This window comes from Polypterus senegalus, chromosome 3, assembly GCF_016835505.1.
Source record: "Polypterus senegalus isolate Bchr_013 chromosome 3, ASM1683550v1, whole genome shotgun sequence".
NCBI classification, from domain to species: domain Eukaryota; kingdom Metazoa; phylum Chordata; class Cladistia; order Polypteriformes; family Polypteridae; genus Polypterus; species Polypterus senegalus.
Window position 1 is genome coordinate 103,771,522 of NC_053156.1, and position 20,072 is coordinate 103,791,593.

Sequence of the window (20,072 nt, forward strand, 5' to 3'; positions counted from 1 at the left end):
TTCAAAGCAATGACTGGAAACCAGAATAGTGAATTTAATTATACGCAATTATGGTAAGTACCAGCAAATTGGCCATTTGAAAAAAAGTGCAAATTAAAAAAAGAAAAGATATATATATTCGAAAGACGGTTCTACACTTGCCATCATTAGAAAGAAAAAGCAAACAGGAAAGTCGTGCATGACCTGCTTAGCGTTTGTTTGTACAAACTGCTCGTCGCCACTCCCTCTAAGTAAAGATAGAAAGCCTGAAGTCCATGCTTTAGCCTTTCCAACTGATTTTTTTTTCCATATACATTTAAAAACACTTTTAAGCAGTTGTCTGCCCCGCCCGATTACTTCAGCCCCTCGCACAGACGCCGATTCAGCCCAGCACTCCCCTGTGTCTCTAATGAAATAAAATGGTACTAAACCTTTTTCAAATTTTTTATTTTGTGGCATCCAGTTCCCATTTCTCTTTTTGTTGGTGTTAAGATTAAACCATAAGATCAAAGTATACATTCTTCTTTAACACATAGTTTTTATTAGCTTCATAGTTTTTATTTTATTTATTTATTTTTAAATGTTTTACACTTACCTTCCGCTCCTAAGTACATTTAGGTGCCATAAGGACCCATCACTCATTCTAAGCTCTTATTTACAAGGCAATGTGCATTGGTGTGTCTTTGTTAAGCTGTAGTGATGCTGTAGTAACCTACTAATAGATGCACTATAGGAAGCCCCCATTTAAGTTGGCAGTGGTACTTTGCACTACTGATAATCTTTTGTTAAACTCTTGTTACCTTGTAGTAAGTGATGCACTAAGGTAGCTTAACTTTGAAAGTGCCATCAGTGCTTTGCAAGTCTTATTTAGCCTAAACAAAGCCTTTGTTAAGGACTACCAACTTTGTAGTAACCTACTAATAAATGCCCAATAGCTTAGGCCCAATTGTAGTGTTGTCAGTAGTAGTTGGTAAGTCTTAGTACAGTAAAGCCTAACCAAGCCATTGGAAAGGTCTTACTGGGCTATATTTAAGTAATGTGCCAAGGTAGCCCCTATTTTAAAGTGCCAGTGGTGTTTTGCAAGTCTTATTTTGGCCAAAAAAGCCTTTGTTAACAAATTGTGATGCTGTAGTAAATTACTAGTAGGTGCAGTGTAGATAGACCATATTCTGTTGTCATTGATGCTTTTGGATGCCTTTTTTTTTAGAACATTAGAACAATCAAGATAAGAACAGGCCATTCAGTCCAACAAAGTTTGCCGTTCATATCCACTTAATTCATCTATAAAAACATCATGTCTAGTTTTGAGAGTCCCTAAAGTCCTACTGTCTACCACGCTACTTGGTAGCTTATTCCATATGTCCATGGTTCTCTGTGTAAAGAAAAACCTCCTAATGTTTCTATGAAATTTACCCATTCCAACTGTGTCCCTGTGCTCTTGATGAACTCATTTTAAAGTAACAGTCTCAATCCACTCTACTAATTCCCTTCATAATTTTAAACACATAATCACCTCTTAATCTTCCTAATGTTTGTGGGAAATTTACCCTTAACAACTTTTTAACTGTGTCCCCATGTTCTCGATGAACTCATTTGACTGTTCTGATCCACTGTAAAATTATGAAGGGATTAGTAAACACGTCAATCATGTCTCCTCTTTATTTTTTTTTGCTTAAATTGGAAAGGCTCAGCTTTTTTCAATCTTTCTCCATAATTCTTCCCCTGTAGCCCTGGAATTAGCCTAGTCACTCTTCTCTGGATTTTTTCCAGTGCTACTACAGTATGTCCTTTTTGTAATGTGGAGATCAAAACTACACACAGTGCTCCAGATGAGGCCTCACCAGTGCATCATAAAGCTTAAACATAACCTCCTTGGACTTGTACTCCACACATTGTGCTATATAACCTAACATTCTGTTTACCTTCTTAATGGCTTCTGAACACTGTCTGTAAGTTGATAGCTTTGAGTCCACTATGACTCCTAAATGCTTCTCAAAAGGTATACTTTTGATTTTCACACCTCCCATTGAGTATTCAAACCTAATAATTTTACTTGCAACATATAATACTTTACATTGACTTACGTTAAATTTTGTCTGCTGCAAATCTGCCCAAGCCTATATGCTCTCCGAGTCACTCTGTAATGATTCAGTTGTTCCAGATTATCTGCCAATCCACTGTGCTTGGTATCATCGGCAAACTTAACCAGCATGTTACTTATATTCCAATCCAATTAATGACCCCTGTGGAACACCATCCTTAACATAAGCCAGTTCTGATAAGGTTCCTCACACCATCACCCTCTGCTTCCTGTGTCTGAGCCAGTTTTGTACCCATCTACACATCACACCCTGAGCTCCAATTTCTTTTAGTTAGATGCCCAACCTATCATGTGGCACCTTATCAAATGCTTTCTGAAAGACAAGATAAATTATATCATTTGTTATTAGTTTTATACACACTATACGGTTGTTTTTTTTCCTTTGGAGCTTCTTTTTCAAGTCTTTATTAACCCACTACAGAGTTTTTGGTACATGTGTACTAAACGGACGGCAGTGAAGCCTCCCCCACAGAGCCCAACACTAGAATGGGAAGTGGGAAACCTTATGCAACCTCCTCTCAAATATGTCACCAATTCGTCAAAACAATTGTAAGTATGTATTTCTATAATATTAAATTTTCTGTAAATTTCTATATATATTTTTTTTAATTTTATTGAAATCACACAACATTCCATATAAACAGATCAATTTTACAAGAACAGGATTGAAAACAAATTAACCTCCACCCCTGTCAAAGAGAGCATGGGCAGCAGAATAAAACTTAAACCTAGTAAAAATAAGTAAATAGATAAATTAATAAGTGAATATAGATAAATGGAGAAGTAAAAGAAAAAACAGATGGGGAGAGAATCTGCTTCCTCAGTGCTTTAAAGGCTTATTCTAAAATGTTATTGATTAGATCCTGCCAGGTTTTGAAAAATTTCTGCACCGATCCTCTAAGTGAGAATTTGATTTTTTCCAGTTTCAAATAGTATATAACATCAGTTACCCACTAACTTAAAAGGGGAGAGTTAGGATTGTTCCAGTTGAGCAAGATAAGTCTGCGTGCCAATAGTGTAGTAAAGGCAATCACAGTTTGTTTGTCCTTCTCCACTTTAAGCCCACCTGGAAGTACACCAAACACAGCTGTTAATGGGTTAGGAGGGATTGTGACACCAAGGCTTGTCTGAAAGGCATTTAAAAAAAATTGTCCAGAATGATGTTAATTTGGTGCAGGCTCAAAACATGTGACCCAATGAGGCTGGAACTTGATTGCAGCATTCACAGGTTGGATCTTGCCCTGGAAACATTTTGGACAATTTTAAGCAAGACAGATGTGCTCGATATATAATTTTGAGTTGAATAATTGTATGTTTTGTGCATATTGAACTCAAGTGAATTCTCTGCATTGCTGCTTTCCACTCCTTTTCTGATATGTTGAGGGAGAGATCCTTTTCCCATTGTCCTCTTGGATCTTTGAAAGGGAGGGACTGTAACATGGTTTTATATATTGCAGAGATACTGTCTAAGTCCTTGAAACTGATCAATATATTTTCCAGCATAGAGGGAGGTGGGAAGTGAGGAAAAGTGGGCAGGTTCTGTTTAACAAAGTTTGTAATTTGAAGATAGTGAAAGAAATGTGTTGCTGGAAAGTTGAATTTAGAATGTAATTGTTCGTAGGATGCAAAGACATTGTCTATGTACAGATCTCTAAGTGATTTAATCCCAAATGTTTTCCAGACATTAAAAACTGCATATGTTTGCAAGGGTTGAAAAAGATGGTTCTCGTGCAGAGGTGCCACCGATAAAAGCTTCTCTATCTTAAAATGCTTCCTACATTGGTTCCATATTCTGAGTGAATAAAGCACTATTGGGTTATTAGTATATTGGCGATAATTTGCATTTATTGGGGCGCAAAGCAAGGAATATAAAGAGAAACTGCAGGATTTTATTTCTATTGCAGACCAAGCCTGTATATGTTAAATTATTTGTGTCCATGTCCAAGTTTTTATAGTTTGTATGTTTGCTGCCCAGTAGTAAAATTGAAAGTTAGGTAAAGCCATGCCACCTTTGTCTTTGGCTTTTGTAGGGTTGCTCTTTGGATACGAGGATGATTTGATTTCCAAATAAATGAGAATATGGTTGAATCTAATTTCTTAAAGAATGATTTATTGATGTATATTGGAATGTTTTGAAATAAAAAGAGACGCTTCGGGAGGATATTCATCTTAACAATTTTAATTCTTCCAGCTAAAGTGAGATGAAGAGTGGACCATCTATACAAGCCTTGCTTGATTTTTTTCCATATAGAAAGAGAAATTTTGTTGATAAAGAGCTTTATGTTTACTTGTAATGTTTGCCCTTAGATATTTAAACTGATCTGCGATGATAAAAGGGAAGGTGTCCAATCTAATATTGTGTGCTTGAGAATTCACTGGAAAGAGCACACTTTTAGTCAAATTAATTCTGAGACCAGAAATCTTTTGAAATTTTGTTAGTGCTGTTAGGACTGTAGGCACAGTAATTTGTGGGTCTGATATATACAGTACCATATCATCTGCATATAGAGAAATTTTCTGTTCAAGTGCTTCTCTGATAATCCCCTTTATCTCATAAGCATTTCGACAGTGAACTGCCAGTGGCTCAATGGCAATTGCAAAAAGTAGTGGCAACAAGGGGCATCCTTGTCTGGTATCACATTCTAGTTTAAAGTAGTCTGAACAAATGTTGTTGATACAAACTGAAGCTTCTGGATTGGTATACAGTAGTTTGATCCATGCACAAATGTTTGGGCCAAACCCAAATTTCTCCAATGTAGTGAAAAGGTAGTTCCATTCAATCATATCAAATGCTTTTTCTGCATCCGAGGATAATAAAATCTCTGGGATGTTTGACTTTGAGGGTGAGTATATTTACATTAAATAGGCGTTGAAGATTGTAAGCTAAATGTCAGCCTTTAATAAATCCAGTTTTATCTTATGATATTACTGAAGGCAGCACTTTCTCCATCCTTCTAGCTAGGACTTTGGAGAGTATCTTAACATCATTATTCAGAAGTGAAATTGGTCTGTATGATGCACATTGTAATATGTCCTTATTTTGTTTAGGAAAGACGGTGATTAATGCTTGACGAAAAGTTTAAGGCAGAATTTTATTGTCTCCAGCTTCTGTGAATGTTGCTAATAGGAGGGGAGCTAGCTGAGTGGAGAACTTCTTATAAAATTCGTCAGGGTAGCCATCAGGGCCTGCTGCTTTCCCACTCTGAAGTGACTTTACAGCTTCTAATAATTCTGATAGTGCCAACGGTTTATCCAATTCCTCTGCACTAAGAGTATCTATTTGTGGAATCTCTAGTGCATCCAGAAATACATTAGATTGTGTCTTGTCTTTTTTAAACTCAGTAGAATATAAAGATTTATAGTAGTCTAAATGTTTGCATTATATTTTTATGGCCAATGATTATGTCTCCCAGAATATTCCTGCAGAGACCTCTGAGGATATATTTGTCTCTAAAAAAAACATATAATTTTATGACCGTTCACATTGGGAATGGATGCAAATACGTTTTGGATGAATTCCCTGTCATCCACATTGGGTGCATAAACATTTATCAGAATCACTTTACAATTAAATAAGTTACCCATGACCATCATGTATCTTCCTTCAGGATCAGATACAACATCTGATACTACAAATGAGATTGTTCTATGTATAAGAATTCCCACACCTCTAGTTTTTTTTTGTAAAGCTGGAATGAAACATTTGGCCAGTGCAGTCTTTTTGCAGCCAGAACTGATCCTTGCTTAATAAGTGGGTGTCCTTTAAAAATACTAATTAAGCATTTAGACTTGTTAGGTGAGAGAATACTTTCTTTTTAATTCGTGATTCAGGCCTTTAACATTCCAGCTCACAAAGTTAACTGTCCCGTCTTGGAGACATTGATTCTGAATTTTTGATGTCATTTTGTAGTCTTAACCAAAAGTGAGACAGCTTTGACCTTAATTTCCAATTTTCCCAGGGGTTATTGCCATGCAGTCTATTGTTACATTGGTAATTATAATTATAAGGATTAAAAGGATAGATTTGACATAGCTTGCTCTCTTTTTCCCCCTCCCTAGTCCCTCCCGCTTTGCCTCCCCACGTGAGGCTGAACCCCCTTTCACAAAGTCCCAGTCCTCTGACATACCTAGAGACAGAGTACGTCCAAAACAAAACAAACCCCCAGCAGTGGTTTATGTGAATTAAAATTGAGATATCTTTTGCCAATACAGTCTAAATACTATAAGCATAACAAAAAATCTATATATATATATATTTTATCCCAATAAATATGTTAGGAATTCATCAAAAGACTTCTGTTTTCCTTTGTCATGTCATTTTTTTAGTACACAAGTACCGTTTTTTTTTTTTTTAATTTACTACTAATTCCAAATTTAGGTATGTACCTGTCCTCGATTATATGTAAAACATTTTTAAACCTGTTCCACTGCTCCTTGACTGTCTCCACACTTAAAAGCTTATCCCAGTCTATCCTCCTAAGACTTTGCCGCATCTGCTCAAAATTTGCCTAGAGTAAATCTTATAAACTGTTTGTTAAGGTTCTTAACTTAAAACCAGTAACTAACTGATACACCTAGCTAGCTCGTATTCTAAAGTGTTAGTGCAGAACATGCAGATATCAGACGTCTATAAAGTAACCATACATTTATTTTCTGTACAACAAAACAAAAACAATGAGCTACTCTGGCTGCACAGTGCCCAGCTGTGCCCACTCTCTCCTTTTGTATACAGTGCGCTGACGGGCATTTGCAAGGCTTATTTTATTTAGGGTTGTTCTTCTTTACCACAATACACATGTAGACATTAAGTATGGTAATGTTTCAGTTGATCATTTAAATAATCTTTTGTTGCTTTAGTTCACCTGATAATTTTAATAAATGGTATGGTAGATAGCAGTACACTTTCATGAATTCAGTAGATTGGGTTCATGTCCTTCATCAAGGTACTGTCCTACAGGAGTTTGAATATTCTCCCCATGTCTGCATGTAGGCCTGTCTCTGGGTACTCCAGTATTAGTCCAAAAGATATACAAGTTAGGTTAACTAGTTATTTTAAAATAGCATATTATTAGTGTTGGTTATGTGAATATGCACAACATCGAGGGCTGGTTTCTTTCTTCTGCTTAGTACCTGAATTGGATAATCCAGTTTGATAATATTAATTATATTATTTTAGCAAATTGAAGTAATAAGAGCAGTGGAAAGGAAATCCAGTGCCTCTTTCTCATCATATGTACTTTAATTTTTATTTGTTAATAAACTATAACGATCCAACAGCTTTTATAGAAACAGGAGACTGGTAGTGAGCTCAGCCTGATGTTGCAGAGCAGGAGGTCCTCCTATTTCTCTATGATTTGAGGCTTCTTTGCAACTTTGCAACTCAAAGGTCACAGGCTTGAGTTTCAGCAATGTACTTGGCCAGATGAGCCACAGCACATTTCCAGTCTGGATTTGCATTTACAGCAAAATCCAGTACAGTGATCCCTCGCTATATCACACTTCGACTTTCGCGGCTTCACTCTATCGCGATTTTTTTCTCATACACGCTTACGTCACTACGCATGTGCTTTCTGAGAACTTTTATCTAAGCCACACTATGGCTCCTAAACGTGCTGCTTTTTCTAAGCCTTCTGACAATAAAACTAAATGCCGGAGGAAGATGCTTACTATCCAGGAGAAGGTGAAACTCTTGGATATGATCAAAGATGGCAATACTCTACAAAAGCCTCCTCACGCATATGAAAAGACAGTGCCAGCAACTGCCTATCAAGATGTTCTTCAGCTGCGCACCCAGACACCCACTGCCTACTCCTAGTACTCCTTCAGCGGATGAAGACAACAACACACCTGCTGAAGATACTGCACCACCTGAAAACTCTCCTACTGAGGTCGTGCCTTCATAGGTTAGTGGTTGTGTGTAAGAACTGTGTGTGTGTGTGTAATTAAATGTACAGTACAATAATCTACTATATAAAAGCGGTCAGGATTGTCCTTCTGTCCCGTGAGTGCAAAGCGTAGCGGTCTTCTGCTTATCACAGACTTACTACTTGCGGCTTGAGGTACGAAGTGACGCGATGTGAGCAGAGTTCTGATGCTCCTATTGTTCCCTTGCTTTTGTGCGCGATGCGCTGGAAAAATAGACAAAATTATGTCTCTGGAAATAATTAATGTTGATGGAGTACAAATGCCTCATCGTGTAGTAAATATCAGGGGAGATGGTGCTTGCTTATTCTCATCTATAGCTTATTTAGTGCATGAAACTCTGTCTTTAGCGATACAGATTCGGGCTGACATTGTATGACTTTGGACAGGCACTCTAGGGGATAAAAAAAACTTAGGTTTTCGGGAGTTGTTATGAATGGGCACTTTGATGTTCTCATTCCCTACACTTACATGCCTGATGTACACATGGAGCACACAAATTGAGGATAAAAGTCGGTCTCCTTAAAAGGCGGGTGAGCCTAGTAATAATATGATATTTGTAACGTCTAATATGTCTTATTTTTTTTTGTCTAATAAATTGGATAATACGAGCGTAATGGTGACTAAAGGGTGTTATTTCATGTCTAGAGGGCTCTAATAATGTTAAAAAATGTATTTAGAAGGTCGTAAACAGGTTTTCTATACTCTAACTGCGAAAATATTCGATTTATAAATAAAGAATCCTACTTCGCGAAAATTCATTTATCACGGTAGAGTCTGGAACGGATTAACCGTGATAAACGAGGGTTCACTGTAGTTGGTAACACACTGAAAATTCAGCCAATGTGGATAACACTTTAAAATTATTTGCAATGCAATGAGTTCATTGCTATCATCTTATTAACAGGGAAGTTCCTTGCACTTTGCATGAGATGGATAGCAAGAAATCACATCTTCAGAAGTCCCTTTCTTGACAGAGCTTTGAGGTAAGAGTCGATTGAACTTTCTTGTGGTCATTAGGTGGGCATGTCCTTTCACAGATGTTTCACTGATTTGACCCCACAGCTTCTCCGTGGCACTCGACAATGAACCCTAGCATCCCGGAGCAGCCCCCTTGGCTTCTCAGGCCTAACATCCACTCAACTCTCCCCTCTGCTGAGTGAATAATTTCAGTGTTCATCTTCTGCCACAGTCACCTCAATGCTGGTTCTGCTTGCTTGGTGATGTTAACCACAAGCTTCTTTCAGGTTGAATCTCTAATCCCACTTATTTTCTTCCACTATACCATATAACTATATCTGGCTTGAGCTTTGAGTACAGATCTCCTTAGGAAATTTTATTTATTTCTTGAGATCCACTCTCATCCCCCAGTCAGCAGCGGATGCCTGAACTCCTGTGCCAGTTGATGTTTCTCCTGATTTGACAAATCAAATGAAACAGGACCCTTTGGTTTTAATGTTATTTCTTCTCTTCTATTTCAGCCACTTCAGTCAAGAGCTGGTCATACTTCCGCTTAAACGTCCATCTCTAAATATATAAACACATCCATTCATCTGGCATCTATGCCTTTGCCCGGGCATAACGTCATCCGGTATACGCAACATGGCTGGAATATCCAATGAACAAAGGCAACAAGAAGCACAAGAAGAAACAAGAGGTGTGTAAGAGCTAGAATGTCTGATGAATAAAGTCAACAAGATGTACAAGGAAAGAGGGATATAAAACATATCCAGTGAACACAGGTTCGTAAATGCACAACGTGATCAAAGCAGATGGACTTACTATTATACCATTAAGCCAATTTTAATAAACATTGCTATGGTGATATAGTCAATATTGTCATTCCTCTGAAAACAAATCAGATTTTTTTCTTCATTACAAAATGGCCATTCAGTCATTCCACTTTATTCACAAACCACTTTATTCTTTGTAGTGCCACAATGAGCTTATCCTGGAATCATGATACACAAATTAGAGACCAGCCCTAAATGTGATGACAGCTAGTGACCGAGCACACACACTCATCTTAACATTAACTACACTGGTATAAAAATGCCGTTAAACCTAACATGAATTGGGAGGTTGAAGTATTCTGGAGAAAACTGACATGGAAAGAAGGGGAACTTGCAGATTCTCCACAGTTTAACAGACTGGGCCCTGATCTATAAGGCAGAAGCACTAGCTATTACTCCACTGTGCTGCCCTATTCATTAAAATATTTCATATACTGTATAATTATTTCAGTACACTTGTGCTATTGAAACACTTTTAGGCCTATACATTTGTAGTATTTTGTCATAATTTGAATTATGTTTGGTAATGTTTATTAAACATTGCCAGAAGAAACTTAGAATAGGTGTTTTTCTGACACTGATACATTATTTATGTCTCAGGTCCTAACATTTCCCTTCTTGTCACTAACTGTGACCCTGCTGCAGCAAAGGGTCTCCACAAAGCAGGTCTGTCGAAATGCTAGCAATGCTCACTAGTTAAACTCTTCCTTGGATTTCTTAAAAATTCACTGAGTGTCAGGGCTCATGATATTATTCTCAGAAAGTGAGTGTCAGGCTGTTCTTCTTGTGCTGGTTATAGATTAATGCGGTTATGAGTCATCCATCAAATGTATTCTTCTGAGCTAATACTTTGTAGAATGTATCCAATATTAGTCCCAATTAGTGATAGATTTCACCATCAACCTGCTTCCCTTGACCACACATTCTAGTTTTAACCCTAGCTTGTGTCCCCTAGTTCCCGCACATGTAAATCTCTTATTTAGAATTCCTTTATGGGGCAGTGTTGCTTCATAGCTTTAATAGACAGGGATCAAACAGTTACCATCAGATGAAATGTTGTTGCCTTTGGCTACAGCATTGCCTGAATAATACACTGATGTCAGGTGATAGCCCTTTAGCCTGAAGTCTTGTCAAGTTGAACAGGAGTGAAGGGCATGCTGGGGAAAGTTGGAACACAAATTGAGATTATAGAGCATTTTGCTTAGTTAGCTTTAAGTCCCACAGAAATAACCTTGAGCTGACTGTGGAAAGATTTTTTTTTTTGCTTATTAGTAATAAAGATTTATTGTAACATTTTGTGGTTTATTTTACAGTATGTACATACTTTGAATGTGTGTTTCAGTTAACTTTACATGTCAGTGCTCCCTGATAGCAGTTATGAGACAGTGAGCCAGATTGTTTAGGCAAGAATGGATAGGGAAAGCAAATATTTTCGGTTGGATTGAGAACACATACTCTGTAACTAAAGAATTGAACCACCTGACTCTTTCTGTTGCTAAAGAAATTTCATGAAGATTTTAACCACCATCAATGTATGACTCTGTGTATCAATTTGTACTTATTAGTTATCATGCAAATAACTACAGTTTTTGAGTGAAAGCTTAAAGCCAGTGTCTTTATGTCCAACCTTTACAAGTGAGCTAGGATTACATTTTTCATTCATTATGTGCCTGAAGCCCCTTCAGGGTAAAAAAAAGTACACCTTTGTGAAGTGCACTATTGGCGGTAGACTGGATTGAAGTAAAGGTTTAAAAGGAAACACCGCCCAAGTCAATGAGCAGCCTGCCATGGAGGTGCTGAGGGTGAAACTTATGGAGTGCAGCAGCACAGAACAGCTGAACAGAAGTTTTTAAAAAAATTTTCTTACCCCACTTCTGGAAAAGATCTGAGGTACTGTATGTTGGTCCATTTTGCATTAAGTACATGTCAGAGGTGATCTGATAACATGATTAAACAAACAACCTTCGGCAAAGATGACAGCATCTTGTTGTCACTGCACTGGTGGCATGTGTTTTTTTCCTGCCAAAACCAGTACTTAAAATCATTATGTTTAATTTCTATTTTTTTAATTGTATTCTAGTTCCATTGGGCTCACCTCTGTTTAGAGGCAATAACAGGTCATAGCCATTAGAGAGACTGGTAAGGCCTCTGAAGTCAAATGCCATGTTGCTTTGTATTGCAAGAGTGTTGGAGAAGACTTGGCACTCTGTGTGGCTTAGTACTCTTCCAAAGGGTCTAGTTGAACTTTTCAACCTTACTATTTGACTGGTCGTGTTGAAAGGATATATTTACAACAGATACTTTAAACTATTAGGTAAGAGGTTTGTTGAAGTCTTGTCAAGCTGAACCAAAGCACAGTGCATACGGGGGGAGTTTAAACATGATGAAGGAATCAAGAGTTATTATTTTATACTTTTTTGGTAATGATATCTGATTATGATGCTTTGATAATGATGCCGGAAACATTTTTCTGTACTGTGAGAAAATGCAGAAAATAATGTCAGCATGCCCTGTTAAGATGGAAACTAGTATGCCAGGTGTTTTATATGTTTGCTCATTTGGGGCAAGACATTTTGGGGTGTGGTTGCTGCTGTTGTAGAAGAAGACACATTTTAGAGGAGCCCTCCCCATCCATCTACTGCTTTTAAAAACTACTAAAGAGTTCTCTATCTGTCTCTCAAGATATCTTTATTTTGTCTGAGAACACATGGCCTACAAGAAAAGAAGCCACCCAAAAATGCTTGGCCTGATTGGAGACTTGACACACCCAGTTTGTATGATTTTTTTGAGTCACTATATATTAGCTGTTAATGGTTTTGGTGCAAATAAATATAATTTTCAATTACAATGTTAAAGCCTTGACTTTGTCTGACTGTTACTAGAATCACTGAGAAGCTTAGATTCTTCGTTCCTTGTCTAACTTGCATCGATTTTGAGAAGTCCTCTATTAGTGGTAAGCTGGTTTAAAGTAAAGAATTGAAAGTAAAGACAGTCCCAGTCAGCAAAGCAGCCTGCTGATAGAGGACCATAGAGCTGAATACATGGGGTACAATATGGACACTGAGATACATAAGAGGCTGTAAGTGACAGGTGCGTAGCTAGTTTTGACATTTCTTCTTAACCCCCTTTGGACAAAGAACATAAGAGCTTAGTTGGTACCTTTTGGTTAGGTGATTTGATAATGTGATGATACACCATGTAGAGCTGAGGTTTATGCCTTTATATTATACAAATCCTGTAAACCCTCTTAATCATTATCACTGGCCAAAATATACACCAGACTTATTCAGGAGAAGAGCTGAGAACATCTATAAAAGTCCAACAAAGGGTACCCCAGTCCATACAGGGCATAAATAACCATAAAGTCTTTGTCCATTTAGGAACTTTTTCTACAGGGTGTTCTGGGTGGAATGTGTGGGGATTATATCATGCTGTTGCACTAGTTTTTCTTGTTTACTATGTTTGAATTTTATTGATGAGTCTTGTTTAAATTTATTAAAATTCAATCACATAAAAAGTCATGAAGCAGTGTTGGTATTGCAGGGCCTACAAAGGTCCAGCTACATTTAGTAACAAGGCTACATGGGGCAATAAAGCAGGCATGATGAGGTAAACATAGAAGTCTTTAATATTCCTGTCAGTACGTGGATGTCACATGAAACTGTTCTTGAGCTTAAGTAAGTCTTGGTGGTAACAATACATCATTGCTGGAAAACTTGCATGGATGGTTATTGGAACCACTTTATGTATGGTGTTCCAACTATGGAAGTTATTTTTAAGTTTCACACAAGGTCACAAATATCCTGGCACACAGTCTTTTGGGTGACAGAAAAGACCAGTTAAATAGAGTAATTTGTTCTGGTGCAACTCATATAGTACATTTACAATATCTCATCTGCTTTTTACAAAACTGCACTTTAACTTTGTCCCTGAATAGCAGAATAGGTATGGCACTGAAGTGGATTGCAGCTTGTTGCGGTATCATTAAAATAATTTTGACTAACGGTGCAAACACGGGAATTTGAAGCTAGTTTCAGGTATCTCCAGCAGAATCAGGCAATCAAATTGTCATGTCTACTAACCAGATTACCAGAAGAAATGCAAGGTGAATTGAATTTGTGGTGAACAGAAGGAAAGTCATGTCTCCAGCCATGAAGGTGAATGCTCTTATTTAGAGTCATGCCATGTGAGTACCGTGGAGGATCTCATTATATTCAAAAGAAGTAAAACAGCATCTCCATAACTCCTCACCAGGACAGACAGGTCAGGTCAGGTCAGGTTGGGGAGCATGCACCAGTACAGCATGTTGCCACCCATGCCACACGACGAAACAGCTCAGAATCCAGGTTGGCAATCCCTCAGGTGGATATGTGATCCAGTTAACTGCCCCCCCCATCCCCCCAACTATCTGCCACAGAGAGGTGTTATGTGGACGACCCCTTGGCCTGGTCCATCTGCTCGGGTCCTCAACACTGAGGATCCTGTGAGCCAGATCACCCTCTGGGAGTCACGTCACTTGGCCAAAGTGCCATAACTAACGTACCCTAACAATGCAGATAATGCGGGTGCCTCATTCAGGACTCCATGTGCAATCGCTCATTCAACAGAAAGTCAAACTAGCGGTACCTTAGGATTCTCTGAAGAGACACAGTTCCGAAGGAGTCCAGTCTTTGTCTACGGTCAGTGGATATCATCCATGTCTTGCAACCATATATAAAAATAGGAAGAAATAGGACTCTAAAGACTTGGACCTTTGTCCTTTTGCAAAGATATCAGGAACGCCACACACCTCTTTCCAGCTACCTCATGACACCTCATGCTTTCCCAATTTGTCTATTGACTTTATAGGAAGGCTCATCAGAGACATGAATGTCACTGCTGAGGTAAGTAAACCTCTTGACAAGGTCGGCACTCTCTCCACAGAGAGACACACTGCTGGTGGCTGTGCCCAAGAAGTCATTAAAGGCGTGGATATTGGTTTTTATCCAGGACACTCACAAGCCCAGACACTCAGACTCTTCACTCAGTCTCTCGAGTGCACCAATCAGAGCCACCATTGACTCTGTGAAGATCACAGCATCGTCAGCTAAGCCAAGATCACTGAATCTTTCTTCACTAACAGATGCCCCACAGCCACTGGACCTCACAAACCTGCCCAACACCCTGTCCATGCAAGCACTGAACAGAGTAGGAGCAAGAACACACCTCTGACAAACTCCAGAATCAACTGGGAAAAGTGCAGAGGTTTTGCCTTCACTCTGCACAACACTAACAGGACCACTGTACAGGCCAGCCATGATATCCAGCAACTTCGAGTAACTGAGTAACTGAGTAACTGAGCAACCGAGGGTAGGGAAGGCTACAGGGATCTGTGGTATCTGGGGTCAACTTCTCCAGGCTGGTTGTAAGACTGTCCTCCTTGCATTGCAAGCAATCTTTGCTTCCATTTAGGAGACAGTCATCCTAACTGGCTGGAAAACAGGACTTGTCATCCCTATCTGGAAAGGGAAGGGTGATCGCCTGAATTATGTCAACTGCAGGGGGATAACACTGCTCTTTGTGTCGGGTAAGGTCCTTGCTAGGGTCATCTTCAATAAGATCGTGATCACTTGCTAACCTACCAGTGACAGGAGCAGTCTGGTTTTACATTTAAGAAGTCAACCATGAACCGTATCTTGGAACTGAGGGTTCTCATGAAGTACAAACACAAATATCAGCAGTGGTTCTTTGCAGCTTTTTTCGATTTTCATTCTCAGTTGATCGAACTTCTCCCTGGGGGACACCAGGACAGAGGCCAGGATTTTCTGGAAGCAACTGTGAGGTAGAGTACAAGACAAAAACAGATGTAGAAGCAGTGAGAGTAGTCATTATGGCTCAAGATCTTGCGACCATCTCCACTTTCAACATATTTTTAAGGGTGATGTTCAGACTTCTTGGTTGCACAGGCACATAAAATACATACAGTATTTCTTTATTATGGAATCAGGGTTGAAATTGTCCAGGACTTTCATAAGAATTTCATAAGAGTCATGGTTTAGTCAAGTTGGAACTTTTGGCTTCAATGTAGGCTAGTAGTGGGGTTTTGAACCTGATGCCTGTCAGAATGGGGTGGAAATGAAAAATAAAAGAGAGATGGAGGAGGCAGTGTGTTACATGGAACAACCAGCTGCCATCTTACTGGACTTTAACAGATTAGACGGCTATGTCCATCATGAGGTTAATAATTAACAAATGTAAAAATATAACATTCAGTACCTGAATAGGAATACTGTTATGGTATTTACTGACATTCAATGGCGCTGGCTTGTCTGTTCAAGAATTTGATCCCCTTATTGGTCACTCAACCACCCTGAGAGAGCAGCAGGGATCAAGCTCAAGCCACTGGATTACATAGCCATCTTTTCTGCTGCTGTGCTAAAAGAGAGTTCCATAAGCCCAATGGCCTTTACTGACTGAGAGGATGCCTCTTACGTAGCAGCAGGCTCTCCCTCTCAGCCTCCTCTGCACTTAACCCTCCCCCTCACAGCTACCCATTATCTTTGAGAAAGCAGCAGCAGGATGAGAATACACAAATTTTGTATTGCACAGCAGCCTGCTTTACTCCCTTAGTGAAGCTAGATAAGCATTCTCTTCAGACCTGTGAGAACGTAAAATAGAGAAACATTAGACCCTTAGAAGCATGAGGCTAATTTGGAATCATTCACAAGAAGGACAAACATAAGAGATGTTAAGAACAGAGCCAGACTGAGAAAGATAGTGTGCATCTGTATAATACCATACCCCCCCAGATGTGGCGTAAAAGTCAGAGGTCCACTTGCTCGGCTAAAAAAGAAAAGTTCCTTTTAGTGAAGTTGGATAAGTATCTGCCCCAGGTTTATGGCCAGCCTCTGTGTGTGAGGATGTGAAAATGAGATGGATGAAACCTGAGCTATTCCTTACAAGTGACAGCAGATGACAACAGGGAATGCAAAGCAGGTCCTTCTCCTTTGTTGGATTATCACTCAGTACAGACTTCCAAATTAAGCAGCATACATAAATCTCTACAGCAGCACAATAGAATGCATTATATCACCACTAGAGAGCATTTGCAGGGTTAGCTAGTGTTGCCCGGTGTAAAATAAAGGGCAGGTGCAGTCACTAAAAAATTCCCCTGGGGGAAAAAATTTGGACCCGAATTAAAATTTCACTGACTAAATACACAGTTGGGAGTAGAACTGCATACAACCCAAAAAATGCCTTCAAGGGATATTTCGCTGGCAAAGCACAGGTGTGGCCACTAAATATATTTCTCCAAAGGGAAAAGTTTAGAAACAATGGTATTCAGCTATAAAAATGGGGAAGCTGTGAAAGCATTGAGGGAGACAGGTTCAACAGTGTGGATTTGCATAGCTGTTAAACACACATTCAGCTTCACAAATCAGATTTCAAAATAATAATTGCCCTACATAATACATTACAGTTTCTAAATTAGGTATCCTTATATTGACTGTAACACTACATCTGGTCATTCAGGAATGGTTGAAATTGGGTGTGACTATCTGGTTTATTTTATTGTGTGTAAAAAATATGGGTAATGAAAACTCTGGACATATGCATTACTGTTCCTCTATGTGTCTTATAGTTTCAGTAAAAAAATAAAAATGCATATTATCAGTTCATAATGTAAAGCTAGCGAATGATGTGTACCCTCACTGCGTCTGAAGCATGGGTAGAGTTTAAGGGATGACCAGGGTGGCCCGCCCCCTACGGACGCATTATATTACTAAAAGAAGTCTCAAAGGTGGTTTTTTTCTCAATTTTTTAAGGCCTCGGCTAATGTAAATATGTTAATAATGTATTTATACGTAGCATCCATGGCGTAGTGTTTGCACTGCTGTCTCACAGTATCAATGTGATGTATCAACAAATTCTGTAACCCGTCCTGCCCAAAGCAACTGTCTCTTCCAATACACAAACTGAAATCACAGAAAGTGGTGGCTCAGTAAATAAAGATCTCATCTGGTATCTGAAAGGCTGCTGGTTCAAATCCTGTTACTGCCAGAAGAAATAGTACTCCTTTTGGCTCTTGAGCAAGCCCCTTAACCTGAAAATTGCTCTTGGATGCTGTACAATGGCTCACACTGTGCTCTGACTGCCAAAGATCATGTGAAAAGACAATTTACCACTTAAGGATTAATAAAGTATATCAAATCAAAAAGAAGCTCTGAAATATTGCAATTGCAAATTAGTTTATTGTTACACATTTAGCTTGACAGACATAATTTCAATTTAGAATATGTTGTATTCAGTATGTTCCTCTAGTACACATCCAATAGCCTTCTAGTCCCCTGTCAGCAAAGGACAGATCCTCAGTTATAATAATAACAATACTACACTTTATTTATATAGCACCTTTCCCATGTTCAAAGCAGTTCGCAAATATTCAAAGGAAGACAGTAGGAATAAAAACAGTCAAAATGAGCGATTAAATTGGTAGTGCATGCATGCCCTGCTTTGCATTGTGGAGCTCTGAGCAAATCCCTATCACACATCATACATACCATTGTGACAAAATATTTAAAAAAGAAAAATGTGATCTCTGTCTCTTTAATGAAGCAAATAAATAACAGAAAACACTCCAACTTTCAAAACAAGTCTTAACCTGTTGAAAAAATAATAAAGTGCTTGTTTTGCCACAATTACAATAAATAGACAAACATCCTTGAACAGGCAACATTTTCAGTCATTTAGATAGATAGATAGATAGATAGATAGATAGATAGATAGATAGATAGATAGATAGATAGATAGATAGATAGATAGATAGATAGACACTTTATTAATCCTAAAGAGAAATTCACATACTCCAGCAGCAGCATACTGATAAAGAACAATATTAAATTAAAGAGTGATAAAAATGCGGGTATAGCAGACAATAACTTTGTATAATGTTAAAGTTTACCCCAGGTGGAAATGAAGAGTCGCATTGTGTGGGGGAGGAACGATCTCCTCAGTCTGTCAGTGGAGCAGGACAGTGACAGCAATATGTCGCTGAAGCTGCTCCTCTGTCTGGAGATGATACTGTTTAGTGGATGCAGTGGATTCTCCATGGTTGACAGGAGCTTGCTCAGCGCCTGTTGCTCTGCCAAGGATGTCAAACTGTCCAGCTCCGTGCCTACAATAGAGCCTGCCTTCCTCACCAGTTTGTCCTGGCGTGAGGTATCCCTCTTCTTTATGCTGCCTCCCCAGCACACCAGCGCGTAGAAGAGGGCGCTCGCCACAACCATCTGATAGAACATCTGCAGCATCTTATTGCAGATGTTGAAAGACGCCAGCCTTCTAAAGAAGTATAGTTGGCTCTGTCCTCTCTTGCGCAGAGCATCAGTATTGACAGTCCAGTCCAATTTATCATCCAGCTGCACTCCCAGGTATTTATACGTCTGCACCCTCTTCACACAGTCACCTCTGATAATCATGGAGTCCATGAGGGGCCTGGTCCTCCTAAAATCCACCACCAGCTCCTTGGCTTTGCTGGTGTTCAGTTGTAGGTGGTTTAAGTCGCACCATTTAACAAAGTCCTTGATTAGGTTCCTATACTCCTCCCTGCCCACTCCTGATGCAGCCCACGATAGTACTGTCATCAGCGAACTTTTGCACGTGGCAGGACTCTGAGTTTTATTGGAAGTCCAATGTATATTGGCTGAACAGGACCGGAGAAAATAAAGTCCCCTGCGGCGCTCCTGTGTTGCTGACCACAATGTCAGACCTGCAGTTTCCGAGACGCACATATTGAGGTCTGTCTGTAAGATAGTCCACGATCCATGCCACCAGGTATGAATCTACCCCCATCTCTGTCAGCTTGTCCCTAAGGAGCAGAGGTTGGATAGTGTTGAAGGCGCTAGAGAAGTCCAGAAACATAATTCTGACAGCACCACTACTTTTGTCCAAGTGGGAGAGGGATTGGTGTAGCATATAGATGATGGCATCCGCTGCTCCCACCTTTTTCTGGTATGTGAAATGCAGAGGGTCAAGAGCGTGGCAGACCTGTGGCCTCAGGAGGTGAAGCAGCAGCCACTCCATGGTCTTCATCAGATGTGACGTCAGAGCGACAGGCCGGAAGTTATTCAGCTCACTAGGACATGATACCTTTGGGACTGGGGTGATGCAAGATGTTTTCCAAAACCTTGGCACTCTCCCCTGTTCCAGGCTCAGGTTGAAGATGTGCTGTAGAGGACTCCCCAGCTCCAACGCACAGGCCTTCAGCAGTCATGGCGATACTCCAGCTGGACCCCCTGCTT